This window comes from Poromitra crassiceps, assembly GCF_964638095.1.
Source record: "Poromitra crassiceps genome assembly, chromosome: 16".
Lineage (NCBI taxonomy): Eukaryota > Metazoa > Chordata > Actinopteri > Beryciformes > Melamphaidae > Poromitra > Poromitra crassiceps.
The window spans coordinates 8,571,152-8,581,712 of NC_139645.1; the positions used below are offsets into that span (position 1 = coordinate 8,571,152).

The 10,561-nt window shown below is 42.4% G+C and overlaps 1 long non-coding RNA gene across 1 annotated transcript; it reads left to right on the forward strand.

Annotated features, from left to right (window-relative positions):
- LOC310791336 lies at positions 1–3,187 on the forward strand. Its single transcript, XR_014553431.1, has 5 exons — positions 1–112; positions 612–731; positions 819–968; positions 1,704–1,820; positions 2,348–3,187. It is a non-coding gene; the product is annotated as an uncharacterized lncRNA (long non-coding RNA).
- Positions 3,188–10,561: the final 7,374 nt, after the last annotated feature.

Genomic DNA, 10,561 nt, shown 5'->3' on the forward strand with positions numbered 1-10,561 from the left:
ATTTAGACTTAGAACTACATAAAGCTCTAACTGCCCAAACTTTGAGCCACTTGGATTCCAGCCGCCATGCATCTGATTATTCTGATCCTTGGGAGTGTGCTTCTCCCCAAAGGCAAGTATTATTTTATTTTATTTATTTATTTATTACATTACATTACATTACATTACATTACATTACATTACATTACATTACGTCATTTGGCAGACGCTTTTATGCAAAGCGACTTACAATAACACATTTTTGTCAGCAATAGAGCAATCAACTATGCAACAGTCTATGACAACTACAACTTCTGAAGGAATAACGTGGTAAAGGAATAAATAAATCAATAAATCATAAATATATATATATATATATATATATATATATTGCACCTGGTATCACTGCTATCATTTTTGGCAGTTTGTACGTGAAAAAACTACTACAATTACGGAGTTAAGCGGAGTATTGATCATAAGCAAATAATTTAAACAGGATGTGTATAGGAATGATTCGGGACCAAGCTTTTTGATCAATATAAGCGGTTGATCACTATAACCGTGATCACTATGAGCAGATTCCACTGTGTGTGTGTATATATGACTATATATGACTTCACCTGTTCTCTCAGCCTCCAGCCTGACATGCCATGAATGCATTCCTACTGGACCTTCAGGAATCTGCACAGACACAACCAATGATTGTTCCTCGCTCGATCAATGTGGATCTTTAAGAGTCGTTACATACCTTGGTATGTAGCAGGCATGGTTTTTATTTATGCAAGTAATACTCTTTTGTATTTGACATCATTTGACAAAGGCTACTGTTTGTTGTGCAGGTAATATAGAACCTCTCACTAATGTCACTATAAAGACTTGTGCTACGGCTGCACAGTGTCTGAGTGGCTCGGTCAACTTTGGATTCACCAGGGTTTTAATAGACGGCAAGTGTTGCTCCACTGACCTCTGCAACTCCCAACCTGCTCCTGGTAACTTCCTTAATGTGTTTTGATAATCACACGTGCACCCCGCAATCTCCACCCATGCCTCTAATCTGTAAAGGTGTCAATTAAGACGCTGTAATACGAATTTATTTGTTATATTCTCAAGATGCATTTTGTTGTAATTAGGGATGGGTATCGTTTCATATTTTTCGATACCGGTGCTAAAACGATACTTCTAAAACGATACTTCTAAAACTGTACCGGTGCCTAAACAGTGCCTGAAACGGTACTTAAAAAAAAGAGTTAAAGCATATTTAAATCTATTTTTTATTTAAAGAGGCTGTAAAGAGGATTTCAAACAATAATTTGATGTGTTTAAGAAACTTTAAGCCCTAGAATGTTAGTGAAGGTGCCCGTTTCGGAGCACCGGAGAGCGGATATTTCACTCAGCAGCTCGGGCATGGCACCTAAATGAGGCATCTAAACCTGGGTTGCAATTCGGTACCGGTAGTATTGGTTGTAAAAGTACCAGTACCATATTGGTACCTTGTTTCGGTACCCAACCCTAGTTGTAATGTGTTAGAGTGTGTGTGTGTGTGTGTGTGTGTGTGTGTGTGTGTGTGTGTGTGTGTGTGTGTGTGTGTGTGTGTGTGTGTGTGTGTGTGTGTGTGTGTGTGTGTGTGTGTGCGTGCGTGCGCGCGCGTGCGTGCGTGTGTGTGTGGCTCTGTTGAATTGTTCATGTATGGTAGCACTATAAACAATGTAAGCTTTATCTTACAGCGGCCCGTGATGACACTTCTCCCAATGATAAAAAGTGCTATGGCTGCAATGAGATGGGCAACTGCACCAGTGTTTTAAACTGCTTGGGGGATGAGGACCACTGCATCTCAGCAACAAGTAACAGGCCTGATATGGCACCAGACAACTCACTCTATTTCATATGACTCAGTCAGCTCATAGGAATGTTGAGTGATTCAGATAGAGAGACATGGTAAAGCAATAAAACAGTGGTTCCCGAGAAGGTTGAAAAAAATCAGAGTTCACTCTTGTTGCCGTCAACATGTTTACGCATTCTATGACCACACTGAACAAAGTTGAGTAATTACAAATTCATATATCAGACACCTTAGAGATGATGTGTGCCAAAAATATTTGTCCTATCTTTATGTTAACATACTTTACTAGCCTTTTGTTTGGGAGCTCGCTCTTCTCGTGGTGCAACCAGGAAGTAAACAGTTCTGGTCATGTGACAATTTACACTAAACATGTGACACTGCACATATTTCATTTCAAAAAATGTGGAAATGCATTGATACATCATTGAGTAGGCAACATGTTTAGAGCCTTATAACTGCAAATGTTTTACGGGCACTATTATGACCGGTGGGATTGACCAGTCACTAACATTGTTTTGGTTCTCATAGTGTCTCGGGCAGGTCAGGAGGTGACGATGAAGGGCTGCGCCTCCAAGTCCATCTGCACAGGTGTAGCAGCTGCACCAACTGCAGAGGCAATGGAAGCTCCCTTAAAACACATTCACTGCTGTGATGGAGAAATGTGCAACGGCGCCAGCAGCACCGGTGTTAGCCTCCTCCTCCTGGTGGCTCTGATGGTCTCTTTTGCCCTGTTCTTTTAACCGACGGCGACCAAATAACACCATTCAGTTCCCCTCCTCCTCACATCTGTATGCAACCCAGTCGCAAGCCAGGCCAGATTAGTACCCCCATTATTATTTACCCCACCCTAGTGAAATGTTATATGGTCTCTCCTCATTCTAAATACAGTTGAATCGCTTGCTTTGATAACTAAGAAAGAAAGTGTGCCATGCATTTGTCTCCAAAGCCTGATGCTGTTGATTTTGATCATGCCACTACCAACATTTCCTCCATTTTCTTTGTTTAAAACCGACCCGACGGCAGAATAAAGACCGCCTCTATTTTCATCTGATTGGACAACAGAGAATGACAGTGACAGGGGGGCGTTTTCACAACAAAACAGGGTCATTTTAAACTCGGAGCGCCCCAAGAGGAAGTGAAAATAATTACAGCTGCAGAAATCACATCCTGTCTGGTCAAGGCCAAACAAACAAACAAGCCATTTCATAGCAACAAGCATTCTCTCTTCAGACCATATCACTTTTGTTCATACTGTTGTTGTTGTTGTTGTTGTTGTTGTTGTTGTTGTTTTAAGATGTATAAAGGTCAGTGTGTTTACTTTTGCAAGCTATGTTTTTGCCCCCCATTAAAAATGTTACCTTAATAAATGTCAACTCTGAATATTCATTTCACTTTTCACACAGCTCAGATAAAGACAATCCAAAATAATGGAATACTTTTAAATAATTCTGCTCACAACAAAGCTAAAAATCAATGTGTTATTTGTATGACCGCTCGAGGTCTGTAGGCATTGATACACGTACTGTATCTCGAAATGTTGATATGTAAAGTATTTCTGATTCACAAACAGTGACATTCAACCAATTCAGAACATGCCAACATATTATTCTGGGCCTGGGAATCGTAGGAAACTGTGTTCCAAGTCTGTCATTTTTTACTTTCTTTTTTAAATCAGTGTCTGAGCTGCATAATGCAACATATAGTTTAACTGAGAAATAGGGACACTATAGGTGATACTAGCCAATAGAAGTACTGTCCATGTAGCAGTGAGTTTCTGTCAGTTGGCTTCCTGTACCTTGTGCTAAGGCTCATATTCTTGTTAATAATGAATAATGTCCAGAAAGTTCATTTTAGAAGGGCCAAGGTGAATCTCAGATGTGCATTGTTTTTTTTTATGAATTTTTTTTTCATTAAAGGGCATGGTGCAGGTTGGAGACCACATTGCATTAATATGTGGAAGGGTATAGCAATGGGATTTGGGTGAAAAAAACTTTTTTTCAATCACACATAGCTGCGGCCTAACATGGCCTGGCGGGGAGACAGAGATGGGCAGTATTTTAAATACATGTATTTCCAATACGTATTTCAAATACGATTGTGTTTTTTCTCATTTGTATTTGACTAAACCGAGAGGAATAACATGTAATTAATTTGTATCAAAATACTTTCAGACCTTGTATTTTGTGTATTTTAAATACATAAATACATTTTTTATTTCATGTCATTTCATTCTCAAATCGACACATTTTCAACATTGACACGGTTTCAACTGTGGTGCAATGTGAGCTGTCACTTCTACTCTGCCTCTGATTGGCTTACCCTGAGAACAAACTCAACCACATTCAGAGGCAGAGTAGGGTGGGTCTTGAATCAGGGCAGCTTGTGGCTTGCACGTCAGGTGGAGACATGGATGGAAACATGGAAGTAAGAGGTATCGAAAAACACCTGAACTGAACTGAAATCTCAGCTGACGCAGGCACCTGTGAATGTCACTCAGCAGCTCAATCTGACTGGTTTTCCTCTCCCTGTGGAGGGAGAGATAGGTAGGACTTGAGAAGAACTTTGCTTAGAAAAATGGTTTCAATACAATTTCTCAGGGAAGTGAATATCGTGGTTCAACAAAAGAGCTGTCAAAAGAGCAGTGTTAAGTGAAAAAGGCTGTCTTTACAAAATAATCAAAAGATGAAGGTGACTATTTTGATGACTATTGACTATGACTATGACTATTTTTGCCTAATAATATGCAACCGTGTATCCTATTAGAGAGACAACTAATATACTATATACATTTAAAAAAAAACATCAGTGCCCAGCTGAGCTCAACTCTACAAAACGAGTAAATATAAATACTGCTACAAAGCTGACAACCTCCCTGTTTCCATACATTAGCCATGGAAGTAGCAAGAATGAACGCCATACTGCGGCACTTTAACTAATGAGAAGAAGTTCCGTTTTGTGTCACACTGTTGAGTTTGAGGAAGTTGTGGGTCAGCCAGGTTTTTATTGCAGATGCTATTGCAGACATGCAGGTTTCGATGTGGTTGAGGAGTGGGTTCAGACAGAGATGGTTTATTTAGATGGTCAATCATCTCTTTAGTCCTCTGTGACAGTATTCTCCTTTGTACCCTCAAACACACTATAATTCTTCTGCTGGCCACTGAGCAGCTCCACGGCTCCAAGGCCTTGCTCAAGGGCACCTCACTGGTGGTAATGAGGGAGGGGCAAGCACTGCCTTTTCACTTTCTCACTGAGGCTATAACCTGGATAAATAAAGGTTCAATCAAAAAATAAATAAATGTTTTCCCCACCCAGATTTATCCTGCCGGTCCCGGCCGGGGATTGAACTTTGGATGATTTTGGATGATTTGAGCATCTGAAGTTCAGAAGAAGAAGTTCTAACCACATTTCTTCTTTTCAGGAGAAATGTTGAAATTTCAACAGGAAGACATGAAACCATAACGGCATACGTTTCACTTCTTGCTCTGTCATTTTCTGCTTGGGGGTAACTTCCACATTCAAAGGAAAACAGAACTAAGCAACTCCCTCCTCACCGGCATCACCTCCCGCTCCCTCCATAGACCCCAGATGGTTCAGAACTCAGCCGCCCGCCTGCTCACTTATATCCGGTCCGGTGACCACATCACTCCTGTTCTCCACTCTCTCCACTGGCTCCCCGTCAAAGAACGCATCAACTTCAAATTACTCCTCCTCACCTTCAAAGCCCTCCATAGCCTGCCCCCCCCTTATCTGACTGACCTCCTTCTCCCCCATCGCCCTAACCGAACCCTCCAATCCTCATCCACTGTTCCCCTCACCGTTCCACCATCCAAACTCAAGAGCTTTGGAGATCGAGCATTCTGCAGAGCTGCACCCCGACTCTGGAACTCCCTCCCCCAGCCTGTCAGAGACTCACCTTCACTCTCCACTTTCAAATCCAAACTAAAAACCTACCTGTTCTCCCATGCTTACAACCTCCCCTACCTACCCTTAACCACTTCCTCCACCCTCACCACCCCCTCTTTCCCCTTCCCTCACTCCCCTGTCCCTCCCTCATGCCCCCCCCTCCACTCTGTTTTCCATATCCCTGATTAGACGTGTTAATTGTTATTTGTATCTGTTGCCTGTTGCTCGTTTATATTTTTCTTGTTTTCTGTGGACTCCTATTCAATCAGGAGAGGCCAGTTGGTAGGATTAGACAAACTTTATTTAGCAATCGGCATGCATGGCAAATGCTTTGGCGCTTGACTCCATTGGCCAGTGGCGCTGCTCTTGAGGCAGAGGAGGGCACCTGCATAGGCTAGGAGATCCCCCCCCCCGTGGGGGATCAGGAGTCAAGACTCGTTGGTGGCGGACTGGGGAGGTGGGTGGGGCAAAACAACGCTTCGGAGGCCGGCTTCAAGGGAGATGGGCTGCCGTGAGCTGCTGCTGCTATGATCGGCCAAAGAGAGAGAGGTGACGTAGAACCCTTGCTATATATATGAGGATTAACTGACGTCATGTTTGACGTCATAGCAGACGTCATGCTAGGACTTTTGACTGACCACGTTATGCTAGAACTCGACTGTCGTCAGGGGATGATCGGATTATGCGTGAGTGGCCTTCTGCTTGAACTATGGTCTGGAGACCTCACTTGTAAGCGTCTTTGGGTCATTGAAAAGAGCTTTATAAAATAAATTTATTATTATTATTATTATTATTATTATGTTGTTGTTGTTGTTGTTGTTGTTATTAGCTGGATTCACTATAGCAGGGGTGTCAAACTCATTTTAGTTCAGACAAAGAAAATCAAAGCATAATAATCAACCTCAAAATGTAAAGAATTAGGCCTACATGTACATTTTGTATTGTGATGAATCTTTATAGTTCCCCAAGACCTAGCCCCAAACGCACTGGGAGTGAAAATTGAAAATTGACGCGCGTCAAATGACGCCCGTCAATTTCTGCCCCTATTCACCTTATGTTCATAATGGCCAAATTCTTCCGGGTTGTGTTAACACTTCCGGCGGTCGCGACGCGAAATACAAAAGAACGTCAGAAGAAGAAAGTTGTTTTTGTAGCGGACAGTGCAGGGGGTAAAACAAAGAACGTAGCCTACTACTTTGAGCTCGGTACACAGCAAGCAAGCGGAGTACCCACTGTCAGATAACGTCAGATAACGTCAGATAACGTCAGATAACGCTATCGTCGACAATGACGAGCACTTTCTTGTAAAACATACCTGGACTCCAACAAAGAAAGCTTCAGATGGTTTTCTCTTTACGTCTATAAGACCTGCAGACGTTAACGTAATTCCCTTGAATGCGAGAATTAACGAGCCAGTTACATGGCGTTGCATTCTTAGACATTGCCGTTTGCTTCTATTTGGTATGTTACATACAATTGGCTAAATTATTAGTTCATTCAGAGTTAGATGATATTGGAGCAGCCGGCCTTTTTCTTTTTCTTTTTTTTAGCCGGAAGTCGTGACACAACCACACAACCGGGTCAAATGGGCATGGCTACATAAGGTGAATAGCGCACTGCAAGCATCTGAAATGTATACACCACAGAATGACAGAACCATCAGTATTATATATATTATATATATATAATAGGCAGGCACAATGACCGATGAAAAAAAGTTGTTATACCGTCGTTTTGAACCCGTCATTCAGAGGCTGTTGGATCATCCTACCTGTCTGCCGGAAAAAAGGCAGCGCTGCGGGAGAAAATGACGCAATCCATTCTGTCCAAACTTTCACCAATCTAATCTCATCGTGACCTCCAGGGATAGGCTATATTTGTCTAGCCGATGCGTTTAGAATATTATTTTCACTTTGTTCAGACAGTCTTGCTATATAGTGTAGTGTATTTACATGCTTGTTGTATTTAAACTGTTGTGAGATTTGTTTGAGGAGCACAGCGAGACAGACGGGGATGAAAGTGGGCGGGGGGGGGGGGGGGGGAGCTCAGAGTACTTTGGTCGCTGCTGGAACCTCATTTGACGCTTCAAAATCGAAACAGGTTCGGAGTACGAGCGTCAAGGCAGTTTTAAGCGCGTCAGAACGCTCTTGGTGCATGTTCGGCCGTTTCAAACAACGGGTGGACTTCCAAACGCGAGTGTCTGACGCTCCCAGTGCGTTTGGGGCTCTACACTCCTATGGAGCTTCCCCATGGAGCTATTTTTTCACATAGGGTTATCTCAGCTACCATAAGCCCATCATATTAAATCTACTGTTTGTAACTGTGCATTACAATTGATGGCAACTATAGGCAATTCTTCTCTATAGGCTATAGGGGGTAATGGAAATAGTTTAGCCTTCACAAGCGCATCAATATTAGGTGTCAAATCCTGAACTTAATTGAATTGAATTCACACTTTGCAAAGTCATTGGACTGTTTGGTGGGCCGGTTCTGGCCCCCGAGCCGTATATTTGACACCCCTGACTTACACAGTTTCACAGCACAGCAGTTTCCTGCGGCGGCGTCACTATGATGATCAGGTGTGTGTGTGTGTGTGTGTGTGTGTGTGTGTGTGTGTGTGTGTGTGTGTGTTGGGGGGGGGGGGGGGGGGGGGGGAGGTGGACATTGTGGGGTTACTATTTGCAGTGGAAAACCAACAGGTACTGTATGCAATTCAATTCAATACAATTTTATTAATCCACGAAGGCAATTAGGTTTAGGGCATCATAAAAGCAAAAGTAAGACGAGATGAGATGACCCGTTGAGATGTGTTTTTCCCACCATCACAGAGGTTTAGTTCTGTGATGGGAACGGAAACCACCCACCACACCCTTTACAACGACACAGGAAGAAGTTCTAACCACATTTCTTCTCTTCAGCACTCTCAGCACAGTTGAAATTTCAACAGAAGAAGAAATGAAACCATAAGGACATAAGTTTCACTTATTGTTCTATTTATTTTCTGCTTGACAGTAACTTTCCACTCATCATGCTGGAAAGCCAGTGAATCGTTACTAATGTACTGTAACAATTTGGGGTCATCTCTAACAGCGCTCTATAACTGACTGACTGAAAAAATATGAGTGATGGTGAACCGCCAGACAACCACTTGGCATGTCAAGAAAGTGGATGAGAATCGGAGGGTTCGGGTGGGGCGATCTTTGGGTGATGCGTTCTTTGATGGGGAGCCAGTGGAGAGGTGTGATGTGGTGATTGGACCATGGTGTTTGTGAGCAGGCGGGCGGCTGAGTTCTGAACCATCTGAAGTCTATGGAGGGATCGGGAGCTGATGCCAGTGAGCAGGGAGTTGCAGTAGTCTAGGACCTAGTTCCTCAAAGCACGGCTTGCGAGAATTTTGCGGCTTTGGCGGCTCGATAAATATTCCTTTAAGAGCGCAGTGCATCATGTGTGTAATCGCCTACTGTGGCTAATGTTAGCGGCTAGCTAGCTATGTTACATGGCAGTAAAACACCACTGAATGACCAAATTGATATAACTTTTAACCATTTCGAGTAACACTGTTTCCATATGGATCACCAGCGTTAGTTTGTTGTTTATAACCATAACGTGGCTACCGTATATTTGTCACGTTCTCTATCTAACTCTGATACACTGAAAATACTGGGAGGCCAGTGGCGCCGGAACGAGTTTGCAATAAGGGGGACACAATTTTTTTTTTTTTTTTTTTTCAAAATTTATTATTTAGTTTTTATTTTATTTTTTTCGGCGCCCGTTAGGGCGCCGACGAAAAATTTACGTTTTTATGGACGTTTGGATGATTTTTAGCCATATTTAGATGAATATCTCATTTTAAATTAACATTAGGATTATACTGTAGTAATGTAATTATTCAGTATTTTTCCTTTTCTCACTCACTTGGTGACCTGCTCTCCCTTTAGGTAATTTTATAATTACACTACAACAGACAGCAACACAGGCAGAAACACTAAACTTATTATTATTATTATTATTATCACTTCGAAACACAGTGCAAAACTTGTCATCTCAACACAAAAATAAAATAACAATAACCGTATACGATTATAGCAGCAGCCCAATGACAGTGAGTGCAGTACAGAGTCCAGGTCTGTCTGTCTCTCAGGTGTAATAATCCCACAATGATCATGGCTTTAACAAGTGTCACAGGCTGTGTAAACAGTGTAAAGTGGGCTCTCTGTAACTTGATCCCTGGGTCTGTCTGTCTCAGGTGTAATAATCCCACAATGATCACGGCTTTAACAAGCATCACAGGCTGTGTAAACAGTGTAAAGTGGGCTCTAAGCGTCAGGGGCAGTTGCCCCCTCAGATTTAAAAAAAAAAAAAAAAAAAAAAATTTTTTTTTTTTTTTTAGGGGGACCAAATTTTAAGGGGGACAAAATGTCCCCATGTCCCCCTTGTTCCGGCGCCAGTGTGGGAGGCGGGCCATAGCCATAGCCATAGCCATAGCTCTGTTGATGATTTGATTTGACAGTTCTGGGCACTGGCGTTGGCGTTGGCCAATCCTGGCGTGTTCCACCCCCAAATCGATTGTGTTCTGGCGCAAAGCGAGTGGCTTCCAGGACGAACAGGCTCTCTGAGTCACGTGCCACTAACGTTATTTTAGAGCAGTGCAGTAAATACAATATTCCTGGAACGCGAGTTTAACGAAACAGTTACATGTCCTCTGCATTAACATCATATAAAGACATTACTGTTTCTTTTATTTGGTATGTTACATACTTATTGGACAAGTTATGTTAAATTCAGCCAGGGTACAAGGGAGTATAGGCGGCCATCTTTGCACCTTTCACAGCACAAGGT